The sequence below is a fragment of the Sus scrofa genome, chromosome 1 (genome assembly GCF_000003025.6).
Source record: "Sus scrofa isolate TJ Tabasco breed Duroc chromosome 1, Sscrofa11.1, whole genome shotgun sequence".
Lineage (NCBI taxonomy): Eukaryota > Metazoa > Chordata > Mammalia > Artiodactyla > Suidae > Sus > Sus scrofa.
This window is the reverse complement of record NC_010443.5, coordinates 150,981,265-150,996,417: the sequence shown is the minus strand read 5'-3', so window position 1 is coordinate 150,996,417 and position 15,153 is coordinate 150,981,265.

Here is a 15,153-nt window from a genome sequence, read left to right as displayed (position 1 = left end):
GTGCTTCCACGTGCAAGGTTCCTATGTGTTTCTTTATTTGCCATAGAGTAATACAAATTTTTAACTATAGGTCACTGAGGTCTATGATTTATGAGATCCACAGTTGGATGTCATACATATTCAAAACGTCCCTTATCAATTTCAGACTCTTCAGATACATAAAATCATACTTCGGTTCATTGTGTGATACCCATCATTAGACATAATACATGTGAATCACTGGCACAGAGTCTATATCATCACAGAGTTATATCATTAACATAACAAATCATGATAATTGTCCTTAGAGAATTGTTGGCTCATGATGTTTAACCAATCTGGAAAAAGGTAAAGTCATGTGCAAAAAAAGGTTACTTTATGGAAAAACGTAGCCCTGGGCCCTGATGACATACCATCCATTGGGTAAAGCATTAGCACCTCACAATACTGAGGCAAAAATCAGGACAGATTTCTTATCAAGCAATATAAGGAAGATAGGAAGAAAGGACTTTAGAATTAGCACATGTGAAAATCATCCTTAGTTGCTGAGCAGGTTATAGCAAATAACATGGGCATTCAGGCACTGAACATGTAAAACAAAAACAGTGAGAGCCATCTAATGAATACAGACGTACTATGTTTGGTCTCCTAACCTTATAATGGTTTGTAAATCTGCACATTTGCCATTTAACACACATCTTTTTCTCTATGATAGTGTAGGCTGTTCTCCTGACTCCTGATCTCATTTAACTCATCTAGAAATGGATGTTTAAAACCCAAAGGTTCTTTATGTCTTCTGTTCATTGACATTATAAACAGTGTAAGTATTTGCAAGGAATTGGCTTTTTAACCAAGTGGCTATCAATCCAAAAACAGACTACAACTCTCAATACAGAAATAGAATATTAATAAACGTCTTTGGAGTTCATCAAAATGCATTGTATGTGTCCTTTTTATTCACAGAAGTGAATATTAGATAAAGGGCTTAAATGCTTCTAGAAAACACTGTGAATCATACTGATGGGGAGCAACAAGACAGGCAAAAACAACTGCCCATCTGGGCGTTGCCACGGGGTTCTGCCTTTATAGCCAAGGTTGGCTGCAGACCATCCTATGGACTAGCTTCCTTCTTACCTACATCAGTTTTTTTTGTTTTTTGTTTTTTGTTTTTTTTAAAAAAAAAGGCAGGAGAGAGAGAGGTGATGTGGGCCTTGTTTTCATCCAGTGGACTTCCAGAGGTCTGGAGATAAAAGATTTGTTGGTCATAGTTTAACAGTTACTCCAGAAACGTTTCTCATTAAATTAAGATAGAAAAATCCTGACCATTTATCCTAACTGATATTCATGTTGGCAGCTGAGTAGATCCCAAGAAGCACGGAGAGTTAATCTAGCCCAAGTGAACCCCTTCTCTAGGAGCACCGTGAGGAAGAAGAGAGCTTTGGTGGTTGACAAAGGAAAAGGTATGACCAAGAGATGCAGTAGCAGGCAGGTTTATTAGCAGCTACTAAAACATGTTGCAGAAGGGAAGCGGTCCTGTAACTGTGCTGAGGCTTATATTTAAGAGGCCCCCTCCCATAGGGGAGAAGTGCAAGGGAATTTCCTGGGCGAGGTTTAAGTCTAGGTGAGGCTGCAGCATAGTGGGGAGAGCTCTGAGGGACAGCAACTGCAGGGGTCCCATAACCACACGATTATCTTTTTAAAGGCCAGCAGATGGTGGGTGTTGTTTCACAGAATATGCAAAACAGACAGGCACAGAGTGGCCACAAAACTACCTGTTTGGGCTACTTAGAAAATAATTTGAGTCTGAAGCTTGTAGGCTTTTCAGCCCTCAGGTCTCAGCCTACAGACAAGTTGCTAAAAAGCCTAGTGGCTAATATAGGAGGCTGAATTTGGCTCATGAATATAATGAGCCACTTTCTCAAAACAGTGAGAATGGCAGTCCTCAGCACCACACCTTGAATTTGAAGACTTTTCCAGAATGATAAAATAGTCATAAAAATGAAGATCCAAGAGGCATGATATTAATACAAGTCTGGATTAGAGAATTGCTAACATTCATTTTAGAAACGCATGACCTTGTTCTTGACCAAGCACTTAAAAGAAATTTCTTTCACATCTGGTTCCTCTCATCTGGTTACTGCTATATGTAGAGTCACATCTGCTGTGTCACACTTACAAAATAGTTGGTTTGCTTTCCAGTATATTTCCCCTTGATTCTTCCCTGTGTGGTGTCTCCACAGCAACTGTTCTCTTGCTTTTGGAATAAACAATTTGAGTCTGGTTGGCAAGTATATTAAGTCATCAAGATAAGCACATCAGTGCCAGGATTTTGGCATTTTATACTTGGCCAAAAAAAATTATTAAGTTTATAAATTAATTTTAATTTCAGATATGTTTAACTTACAAAGGTTATAAATAATTGATTTATAGAGTGAAAAGGAAGACATTTGCAAGCCAGGCATCTGACCACAATAGTCAATTAGAGAAAGAAGCTTTCAGCCGTTATTGAAGCTTCCTCAGGCTCCTCCCCCCCATAATTTATAACTATGTGGATCTCGAGCCAGTGTGTCTGGACTCAGGATCCTTGGCTAGAATGGCCAGCAGTGGAATCAGGTACAAGCTGACTAACCTCAGTGCTTCAGTTTTCTCTGCAGTAGAGTCAAGAAACTGGTAGTAATTTGCTCATAATAAGATGTTATATTAAACACTTAGAATGGCACCTGGTACATGGTAAACTTTCATTAAATGCTAGTCATTTTCATTAGTGATACTAATTAGGTCCTGAGTGACAGAATTTTATTATAAAAGCCAATAAAACACACCTTCTGGTTAACACTCTGCTTCTATTTTGTCACCTTTGGGGGTAGAGTTGGAAGCAACTTTAGAATCTGAAAAATATGTAGGAAAACTACAGACATGACTATTACAATGAAGATATAAAAAATATTTTAATGTTGGAGATAAACTCTAATCTCCATATGTCTCCTAAGTATGTTGTTGGGGTTTTCTGGAAATACATTGTATGGTATTTTATCTTTCCTTGGTTCCAAGATTGGGGATCACAACCAGCACCATGAATCAGGGAATCAAGCTTTAGATTAGTTTTGACAGAAAATATTAAACCGCCGTTGCAGCAGATTCAGTTTTATGTTTTGGATCTAAAGTCCTATTTCCTTACGTGCAAAATAACAAAACCCACTAACCAGGGGTATTAGTTTAAAATGAACCAGTCTTGAAAGATGAAATGTGCTCATTTGGAATGCTTCATGGAGAAAAACAGAGATAAAGCATCCCATCCTTGGCTCCACCCCCTCCAAGTTACACTATAAATGATTTTTCCCCGTTGTAAAGTAGCCTCTTGTACAAACCAAAGGTTAAATATGTCTTAAGTGCAGAAGATTTTCATTTAAAAGAATACATTTTACTGTGGTATAAATCAGAGTACATTCCTGATTTCCCTGATCTTGTCATAGGCACCACTATTTTACTGGCCATCCAAATCCAAAGCCTCCCACAATTAGTCACCAAATCCTTCCTCTGTCTTCTGCAGCAATCTCTCTTTTTGGTCAAAGATGAAGTTAACAAAATAAATCTGGCATCATTTGGCCTGAATTTCTACACAAGTACAGCAAGAATGGTAATTGACATCATAGGAGTTTAGATTTGCTTTGCTGGAAGTTTTCACAAGGAATTGCAAATTTAGACTTTTCAAAGCCTCTCTTGACTACAATGCCTACTCAAAACTTTGCCATCAGACTACACCTGTGGTACCTGTAGATTTAGGGGAATTCCTCTCTTCTTGAGGACCCCAAGAAAGCCTAAGCATCCTGGCTCTGCCAGGAAGTGACTTCCTTACTCACTTGTAAGGCTGGGAACCCTATAAGACAGGTACCAGGCTGGTTTTTCCATGGGGGCTTTTTAAGTGATGGCTCCACTAAATTAACTGGAGTTCCTCAAAGGTATCTGGCCATATCTAATTCTATGCAGGTCATTCTCAAGCATAGCAGTTCATTCAAAGCCTTGGATATGTCACCACATTTTCTCAACTATGTCCTGTTATAAGAAGCACAGACTCTTATTGAAATTATGCAAATATCTATATTGCCATGAAAATTAGAACACTCAGAGTTTCCAAATTCTGGTGGGATCAAGCAGAAAGAAAAATAAAAATATTTAATTCATGTATAAAAAGTATAATCTACTAATTTTTAGGTGTTCATGATAGCTTAAAAGAAAAGGGAAAGAGGTTCCTTATATCCAGAAACTAGAACACTGAAGAACCAGCACTGTTCCAAACAAAAACTTTAAAACATTATCATCATTCTTCATCAGTTCATTCAGTCTCATGTAGTTAATTCTTCTTCAGTCAGTCTTGGGTTAGCAGTTTTATGAACTTTTCAGCTTCTTCACTAATGTTCTAGAAGTCTTTACTCAGGCCATGGTATGGCTTCAAATTTATTTAAGCAAATCCACCAGAATTCTGTACCTCAAGTGTCTGTCACCACTGGGTTTCAGAAACATTCCCTTTTTATTGAAGACAAAGCACTCTGGTCTGTAGCTAATTGCAAACACTCTTGGAGAAAATCGGAGTTGAAAAAAAAAAAAACTATCTGTGGATGACAAAGACTTTAAATGGCTATGGTTAACAATCTGATGAAAATTCATTTGACAAGGAAATTTGGTTATTTCAGTGGCACAAACCACTTGAAAATAATAACTGGGATAATGACATAATATCACGCCAGGATATACCACATATTGCAGAAGTATAGACAGATGTCTATGGACTTCATACAGTTTTTGAAATATTTATATTAAATAACATTTACCCCTAAAAACATAACCAAGGAAACGTTAAGCATTTTTTATTTGACAATAATTTTCATGCAATTGAACCAATACCTCTAATTTCTCTTTTTGCAAGATGAAAAGACAAGACCTCTGAGATTTTCCAGGGCCCCTTCAGGCAAAGTCAGCTTGAGATAAAAAAGAGTTCATTTAGGATTTGATTTGAGGAGAGCGATATATGTCAAACATGTCAGAAGGTTTTAACACTTGAATACACAAGATCCTAGGTCACTGAAAAATACTTAGCTACATTTTAACCAAAGTAAAAATAAAGTAATTTAAGTAAACAGAAAGAGTAATAAAAAACAAACAAGGAGTTCCATGGTGGCTTAGGGGGTTAAGGATCCGGCATTGATCACAGCTGTGGCAAGGGTTTGACCCCTGGCTCTGGAACAAACAAAAAACTTCAGTCATTTAAAAAGTAAGAAAAGTCAGTTCTCTTAAATAACAAAGAACATGGTAAGGTTGATATAAAACACAGGGAATTATTCTGGTAAGACACAGAATTTCTGAGCTAGAGGATTACTTAAAATGCAGACAAAAACTAACTTTTATAATCTCTTATCAAGAGCAGACCTATAATCAAAGAACATTCACTGTTCTAACAGGAAAATACCAAAACAAAACAAAATCTAGTTTTGCATTTGTGTGCTATTAATGCTAAATCTCTTTAAAAAAATAAAACTTGTAAATCAACCTATTCAATCTTACCCAGCTTTGAGCTCACAAGACACAATTGTTTTTCCAAGATTCCATTTTCTCAAACTACCTAAACAATATATTTTCAGTTTTTGTCCTTTAATTTCTTCTTTTTACTTTTGGACAAAATTACTCATTTTTTTCCATAAAAAAACACATCCTACATAGTATGCATGCTTTGTATACAATGTCATTTCCCTTTACTTTATTATTTCCAATAGTTTCACATTTTGATTATATTTTTTAACCATTTGTAACCTTTAGTTTTATTACAGAAAAAAAAAAAAAAACTAGGAAGAAATCATTTGGGAATTGTCTATCACATACCAGCATTCTGTAGCAGACCAGCAAATTTTTTTTCTCTTTGTTTAGTTCTCAGTGTAGCAAAAGAACATGTTTATTAGCAGACCCAAATACATTTAGTCTTCTATACCATATGAAATAGGACACCAAAAGTATAAAATCTTAAAGGTAGGCTTAATAATGAATATTTAATAGTAATTAATATTTCAACCTACAGTGGAATATAATCTGCAAAAATCCTGGAAAATATTTAAAAATTTAAAAATAATGTTTCAGTAAGCAATTTAACTTAGAAATTATTAATGAGTATCTATTACTTAACTTAGCATAACTCTAAAGTTACAAGCTACCAAGAGGATTTTGAAAACTATCTTCAGGCAGATGTATTATAACATTAAACAAAGCTAGCCCTTATCTCAAGTTATTTGTTATTATCTGTTATTAACTATCCATCTCTCCATCTGTTCATCCATCCTACTCAGGTGTACATCTAAATTTCCATGTCATCATCATTACCTTCTCTATGCCCTGATAAATTATTTTCCCATATATTTGAATCTAACAAGTGAATTATTTTATATATATATAAATATATATATATATATATATATATATATATATATATATATATATTTCCCTCCACCTTGGAGTGAAAGCTAGTACAGTGAAGATAGGATGAGCTTTCTCGAAATATGCAAGAGAGAAAATGTCACAGCTGCAAGAGGACATGAATGTGGCAGCTCTGCCCTGTCACCTTTTGTGGCTAAAGGCTGACAAGATGCAGCATGTACTATTATGTTGTAGGAACCACTGTTTTCTATCTAAAGTCATAACCACCAGGGCTGGCAGGATAAAATTCTCTGATGCCAAAATACTATCAATAAACCACAGCTACATGTTCTTCAGTAACAATGCTCTGACGCAACATTGATTATCTTACAGGCCAATAAGATTCACTCCATAGCATTTCATTTGAACTAAATCATCCCAAGTAATCAACAGAGAATTGCCAAAATTTCTGATAAAAAAACTTAAAATATCAAAATGTAAATTTATGGAGTTCCCGTTGTGGGTTAAGAACGTGATATAATGTCCATGAGGATGTGGATTTTACCCCGGTCTCACTCAGTAGGATAAGGATCTGGTGTTGCCCCAAGCTGCAGTGCAGGTAGGTCGCAGGTGTGGCTGGGATCTGGTGTTGCTGTGGCTGTGGCGTAGGTCAGCAGCTGCAGCTCCTGTTCGACCCCTAGTCTGGGAACTTCCATAGATCATAGGTGCAGCTATAAAAAGAAAAAAAAAATCTAAATTTATGTTAATTTGAGATTTCATTCAAATACCATATCTCACTGAAAAGTAAAATGACCCTGGATGTAATTGTTACACTTTGGGCTAATCTAGCTTATTTTTAGTTGTACTAAGTGATGAAGGGTCTTTTTAAGGCTTTCCCCCTAGTGGCAGAGCCAAGCCAAGAACCCAAATACTCTTACATAGGTAGGTCCCTACCTCTTCTCAAAAAAACACCACATACTTACCTACTAAGGCCCAGCCTCTTATTGTAAATAAGGAAAAAGTTGTTAAAGGTAAATTTTGCCTTATCATATTAAATAAGAATGTGACACCTTTCTTATTTTGTTTTGTACACAAAGTAATTTCAGGAAACAATCAAACCCCAAAAAGTGAAAATTCTTTTTCCTCTTTAAAATACTATGGAAATATGTATTAAGTAAAAAGTCTTGGCAGTCAATTTAGATGTAATAATTTCAAAAGTAAGCTTTTCCTATGTCCATAATCCTTAAAAAAAGACATCATGAGAGGTTACAAAAAAAAGTTTTTTTAAAAATTCTCAGAAAAATATTTGGAGACATCTTTTGTTTTGTCTCTTTACTACTAACTTCAAAATAGATATCCTATAATTAGAATATAACATATACATTTCATCCAACCAAATGACACTTACCATGAATAATTTTAGGTCAAGAAGCTCAACACAAGCCCAGCTTATTTCCTTCTTGTGCTTGATTTCTCAGTTTTTACTCTAGAATTCCTAAGAGAGAGTGACCTGTGCCCTTTATAAAATATACAATACTGTTGAGAAAATGAACTATCTGTATTTATGTGTTTGGGTACTTTACATTCATCTTTTTAAAGAGTTCTGGGGGGGGGGGAAGAGAAAAAAATGTTTCCATTATGATTTTCTGCCCAGAAATGATGACTAAACATCACGGGAGCCCAAACTTTGGTGTTTCTAATATGAGAATCAATAGATTTACAGCAATTGTTGCAATATTTTTCACATGATTATGATAAAACCGTTCTTATGTTTGCAGGGTGCAAAGCTAAATTGTCCTTTAAAAAAAAAAGCAATGTTTGAAATAACTGTTGCAAACATATAATCAAGGTGTAATTAGGTTTCTCATTTAACAAAATGATTTTCACACTTTAGCTCTTATTTGGAGATGCAGTACAATACTGCCGTTTAGAGATCTAGTTCTAAGGTTAGAAAGTCCAAGATTGAAATGTTATCTCTGCATTTCGTTTGGTGTGAGACCTTGACCATGTCAATTAGTCACTTTAAATCTTATTCTCAGCATTTGTGATGGTAATAATGAGAGTGTCTACTTTGTAGAGTTATCAAAATGATGAAATAGAAAGATAATCGTAAAGCCCTCAACACAAAGCACTCAACACAGTGCCTCGTGTGTGTCAAGGGTTAGTATATTAAAGATTATCATTAACATCAATGGCAGCATCATTCTGCCAAAACAATTCCTGCCTATGCAATTGTTTCCCTTAAATATGAAAGGACTCCATTTTTCATTTGCATTATCATCTTCATATTATATCTCTAAAATAGGTCCTTGAACCATGAGGGGCAAAGAAACTTGGAAGGCCACTCAGTTCATCCTTTTGCATCCCTCAGTTTTCTTGTGGTTATGTTTCAAAGATATTTGCGATATGAGGAATGGACCCGAGAAGTTATTTCTTGACCCCAAAATACAAAGAACTCCTTTTGAAGGTTTCAAATTATACCATTATGCCGATTTGCATTTAGCAAAAATAAAGCCACATTCTGGTCTGTCTATAACTTGATATAAGGGAATTCCCAGAGGCCTCTCTCTGGAGCTTTTTTGCATACTAATTATCCAAAGGTTTAAATCACAGCAGCAGCACCATCTATTGGGGAGTCTTTCCAGAAACAAATGTTTCTGCAATTCTGCAAGAAAATGTAACAAAATACACTTCAGTTCATTTCAAGTCTTCATTAAGATGAAAAGTTTATTTCAGTAAATAATTTCTTCTCATGAACATCCTCAGCAATAGGTAAGAATCTTAAGTAAAAACTGTGACATTCTCTCTTTGGTGCAGTAGATTTTGAGACAATTTTTTAAAAAAGGAAAAATGAAGTAGGGAAAACAATAAGCCTGAGGGAGAACAAGTCTTCCCTAATTATCACCTTCCAACGCACACATGCCTTTGCCTGCTAATGATTGGGAAGACGTGGTGGTTTCTTTCGAAAATCCAACCCCTTGTCATTCTTTTGTGCCAAGGTAATTTAGATGCAGTGGAGGAAAAGCAGATTAGGCCATGATCCATTGATCATAACTTTCTGTTGGATTTATAGCACCAGATGGCTTAATTATTCTCAACAGTTCTCAATCTCTGTCTGTCAGGGAGACCAGATGTAATTTCCACCTTCTGGTGAAATAGATTCCCAAGATAGAATACAAGAAATAAAGTACGAAATAGAGACCAAATTACTGAGGGGAGAAGTTAGTAGGAGTGGCTCTAGGTACCCAGTTGAAAGTACCCCAGTCCATCATCTTCCTGTCACATGAAAGTGTATTTTCAGTGACGGCTTAACTGGAGGCTCCGGAAGCCATTTTGACAGTGGGTAGGTTTGGATGATAAATATTTGCTCATGTTCAGTGTTCACACCCACAGAAAACACTCTTCTCTGTGGGTTTGTAGAAAGAAAACATACTGAATTCCTGTTTTCTACCAGTGCCATTGGGTCTTGCATTTACTGCTGTTTCTTCCTAGGTTCAATCTTTATTCATTAAGTTAATATCTTTTAAAAAAATGCCCATGTGCTAGGTCCCCCTTCCCATCTAAGATGGACTTCACATCATACCTTGCTGGGATCTTGGTTCAGCTCTAACTTCTGAGGAGCTGAGTAATCTTAGCATGTTTTCTCTTTCCCCAAGAAATTCACCACGTAAGAATAGCAGAAACACAACTGTAAAAAGGACTATTGTGGTTTAATCTTCACGTATTCAAACAATGGCAGTTCCTTGCATCTGGCTACTTTAATACTCCCAAGCTTTGTTCATGAGCTCTATGCTGGCATTCATCTGCCAAATACCCAATCATTTTCACCAAGGGAGCCAAGGTAATGGGGGGACCTTCAAGTCAGGAGATCAACTGATATTCAGTATTCAGTGCCAATGCCAAATACATTCTCTGCCTCATATATGAAAATAGAAATTACACTATTAACTGTAGTCAGTATGCATTCAAATGTCTAAGGTTCTTCCCACACCCACCCCAGCCACCGCTTCACCATCAGTTTAACTGGATATCCTCCAGGCTAGTTTTGAACACCATTTCCATCCAGGCCTAGAAGCTCTCTTGTCACACACCGATTACGTTTTTATTTTTCTATCATTATCCCTAAGCACATTCTGTGGCCCCTAGGCAGCAATCTGCAAATGTTTTGGAATGAAAAGGAAATATCTACACCCTCTTCCCAATAGATCATTTTTGTAAGTAATATAATTGCTTTCTCCACCAACAGTTTACAATTTCAGAACAAAGTTATGCTGATATCTTGGCACGATGCTTGGCAAAATGAAAAAAGTATCATGTTGTCATGTCCTAAAGTTGTTTGTCAGTGATTAATTTCTTTTGGGAAGTGTACTATTTATGATGCAACAGTGACATGACTGCGAAAAAAAGTTATCCATTCAAAGATAAATATTAATTTGAATATTAATTTTAAAGCTGGTAAGCATGTTTAAGAGCCATGTAAAAATACAGCAAATGAGGAATTTTAGCAGTAAGAATTTGCCAATTTTTTTGTTAATTTAGTTACACTTTAGATATTATTTTTAGTTCATTCCATAATAACAGTGCACCCAGAATCACAATAAATTCTTATTTGTAATACAAAGCCAAGGAAATATTAAGACACTGTATAGTCCATTGGACTTTGAAGGTATGAGAGATTGATATTTTCACATGCGTAAAATGATATTTTCACATGAGTAAAGTGATGCTTAGGCAAAATAAGAGGTGCATGTTCCAATATATTGCCAATATTCAACTCAAACAATTTTTTTTTGCCACCTAAAATGGATTTTGAAAAGGAAGTCAGCATTCCTGAACATTGTGAGGGAAAAGTAACACAAGTTAGGTTGCAAGACTGGGAGTGCTCATTAATAAGCAGCTTCCCTTCTGCCAGGACAGCTCCAGTGCAAAGCAGCATTCTAACCCTGGGGAGTCCTGCTTAGGCATTAAGAAGAGAGAATGAAGATTTCTTTTCCAAATTAAGTTGTCAAGGAGCTCATTTACATGAGTGTATGTGGACGAGCTGATGAAGATGATGATTTATGAAGCTATAGACACCACAGTGATTCTGGTGATGGAAATCCACAGCAACATCCACTTAGGAAGAGAAAGCAGAGCTCCTATTATCTGTAGGAGGTAAAACCATGTGGCTTTTGCCTTTAAAAATTTCAAATTACCCCACTGGGTTAGGGAGTGGAAGGAAACTCATTTACTTAGAATTCATGTTCTGGTGTAATGTTATTATACAGACAGACACCGACCATTTTTTTTAAGAATATCATATTCATTGGATCTACTTTAAAGGAATTTTGAGAAGACTTTTTTCTTTTTCAGGGAGGTGGGTAAAGGCTGAATGTGACCGTCACATCACGGACAGTTTTGTAACATACAGACTTTTGAAATATCTAAATGTGAACGAATCGTAGCTCTCCATCTGTGAAACCAGTAAGCATACAATCTGATGAAATCTATCTGCAAAAATAATGTTTTAAAAATCTAGGCAAATGCATAAACAGACTTAAGTAATGAATGCGGCTACCAGCAGTTAACGTCTTCACAGTGGATCAGACACACACACACACACATTCAGAGTACAAAAAATGTAAAGCCATAGGACCAAAATGGAAATTTATTTTAACTCACTTCAGTAGGTTTGCTGTGCTTGCTCCTTAAATACCAAGAAAATTAGTTTTAAGAATGTCATGAGAATTTATAGGCTCTTATCTTAAATTTTAAAGTGTTTGTAAATCCCATTTTAGTAGCGAAGTGCCAGCTTTAGAAATAGAGTTCCAGTGATAAGTAAATTTCTACATAAGCAAGGCAAATGGGTCCAAATCCATTGCAGTTCTATGGTTAGTCTAGTTTTACATTTTTTATAAGTGTTTGTACAGAGTGCACAGCAAACCCTTTAGAGTGAGTCAGTGTAACCTGCTTCTACGAGTTCCAACATTTATTTACACTATCTTAAATATAATGTAACAGTGCCTTTCATTCAACAGCATCTATGCAGTAGATTGTTATATGCTGTAGAAACAGAAACATTAACTATTTATTTACAGCAACATTATCTTATTGCAATATTTATTTCCTTATAAAAGACTGCAAAATTATGGGGTCACAAATTGACAGAACATTCTTTGCTCTTTTGCTATATATGAGGCATGCGGGAGAAACCCATGCTTTTGTTATGCTTGTATAAAGTGATTCATCAAATCTTCCTCTCACATATTTAGACTCAGGAGAATGTAGCCAACATATGTATTTTATATCACTATGCTGCAAATCAGGTGTATATGTTCATGTATCTACAGGCAAACCACCTGTATATAATAGTTACTGAGTGTGTGAATTGGTAACAATTTCCTTGACAAAATATCAAACAAAATTAAGGATGCAGTAAAAGTTTAGGTTGGCCTTGTATATTTTTTCTAACTCTTCTGATGCCTGATATAACTAGATTTGGCTAAAACTTTTTTCCCAAACAATTAAATCTGTGTCATCTCTATAGGGTTCCATAAGTTTTCATGACAGTCTCCAAAAAGGTTTTGTTTTTTCTTTGTTTGTTTGTTTTTTATCGCCTTTGCTCTGGGCAGTCACATTAAACATAATCTTTAAAAATGTAAATAATTTCATCATACATAAATCCATTAATCAAAAAATATAAGTATGCAAATAAGGCTCAGGAATTACAGGTTTCTCAAGACCTAGAGTTGAATTATCAGGATTATGTTTTAAATTAGAGTATATGTTGAGTTTAAAAAAAATAGTATTGTTTTGAAGGAATTTACAGCTTAGTACCATTAACATTATCAACTAGAGCAGCTTACTATATATAATGTCATAATATTGGAACCTCATTTTTTTAACTTGTGTTAAAAATATGAATTGCCTTTTTAAAAATAAAATGTTGTTTACACACTGAAACAGAAAGATTAGCTTGAGCCACCACAGATAGTCAAATAAAAAACTGAGAACTGAATTGATATGAAAATGTATAGATTTTGGAGTTCCCGTCTTGGCGCAGCAAAAAGGAATCCAACTAGGAACAATGAGGTTTCGGGTTCAATCCCTGGTCTCGTTCAGTGGGTTAAGGATCTGGCGTTGCCATGAGCTGTGGTGTAGGTTGCAGACGTGGCTCAGATCTGGCATTGCTGTGGCTATGGCATAGGCTGATAGCAACAGCTCCAATTAGGCCCTTAGCCTGGGAACCTCCATATGCTGCAGATGCAGCCCTAAAAAGACAAAAGACCAAAAAAAAAGAAAAAAAAGGAAAAGAAAATGTATAGATTTTGATATTATCAAATATCATCAATTTTAAAAATCAACTTATACTTCAATATAGTGCTCTAATTTTAAAAGTCTACTTGAGAATATGGAAAATTACTTTTCCTATTTAAATGTCCTCCTGGGAGTTCCCTTCGTGGCTCAGTGGTTAACGATCCCAACTAGGATCCGTGAGGATGAGGGTTCCATCCCTGGCCTTGCTCAGTGGGTTAGGATCTGACGTTGCCATGAGCTGTGGTGTAGGTCACAAAAACGTCTTGGATCCCACATTGCTGTGGCTGTGGCTAGGCCATCAGCTGCATCTCCTATTCAACCCCTGGCCTGGGAACCTCCATATGCAGTGGGTGCAGCCCTAAAAAGCAAAATAATAAATAAATAAATAAATAAATAAATGTCCTCCTATTGGGCATTTATTTAAAATATTTTTCAGCAATTGCATGTTGATGGAAACTCCCTCTCTACCATATAATACCTCTATCATGGTTCCTTATAATTTAGACACTTCTGTGTGACCCTCACTTTGGCCTTGCAGGTCACAGAAGAAAAACTGTGGCTCAGAGATGGGGCTGCTCAAACTGGGCTGCAAATACTATAAATGTCATTTTTTTCCAATTAAAGAAAGTTATATTTCAAGTTTTGATCTGACCTATATAATTTGGTAGCTCATACACAGAAGCTTCATCTCCCTCAGAGATCCTCAGCCAGACAGAACCTTGGCAGGAGAAGCAGCAGAAGATGATCAACAACTGCAGAAACACTAATGTCCTGGCTTCTTCCTAATGGAGTTTTTGGCATCCACTTCCTAATATAAAATCAACTCCTGAAATACTCTTATTTTAAGGTAGATCGATGTAATAACTTATTTATTAGACAGCATGCCCAAATGATAACCTGTATGTAATAAATTTGTAACCAGGAAGAAATGTGTATTACAAGTTAGTAAGTGATAAAAATAACAACTCACATATCTTTCAGTCTCTGATGTGCTATCCTGTCTCCTACAGAAGACTGTTTGCTCTTTGTTTTAAATTGCACAGAAGGTTAAGGAAATGAGGGAAAGAGGACATAATAACTAAGAGCAATAAAACAGAGCCAAATAGTATTATGCTACCAGCATTAATAAACACTGTTTCTGCTCAGAAATATGTCTTCTAGGAGTTCCCATTGTGGCACAGTAGAAACGAATCTGACTAGGAACCATGAGGTTGCGGGTTCGATCTCTGGCCTTGCTCAGTGGGTTAAGGATCTGGCGTTGCCGTGGCTCTGGCATAGGCTGGTGGCTACAGCTCCGTTTCTAACCCTAGCCTAGGAACCTCTATATGCCGTGGGTGCGGCTCTAAAAAGACAAAAGACAGAAAAAAAAAAAAAAAAAAAAGGAAAGAAAGAAATTTGTCTTCTAATCACAGAACCAAAATACCCCAAATGCTTTTTGATTTTTTTCCCTCACAAAATTCAGATTCAAATTAAATTTGA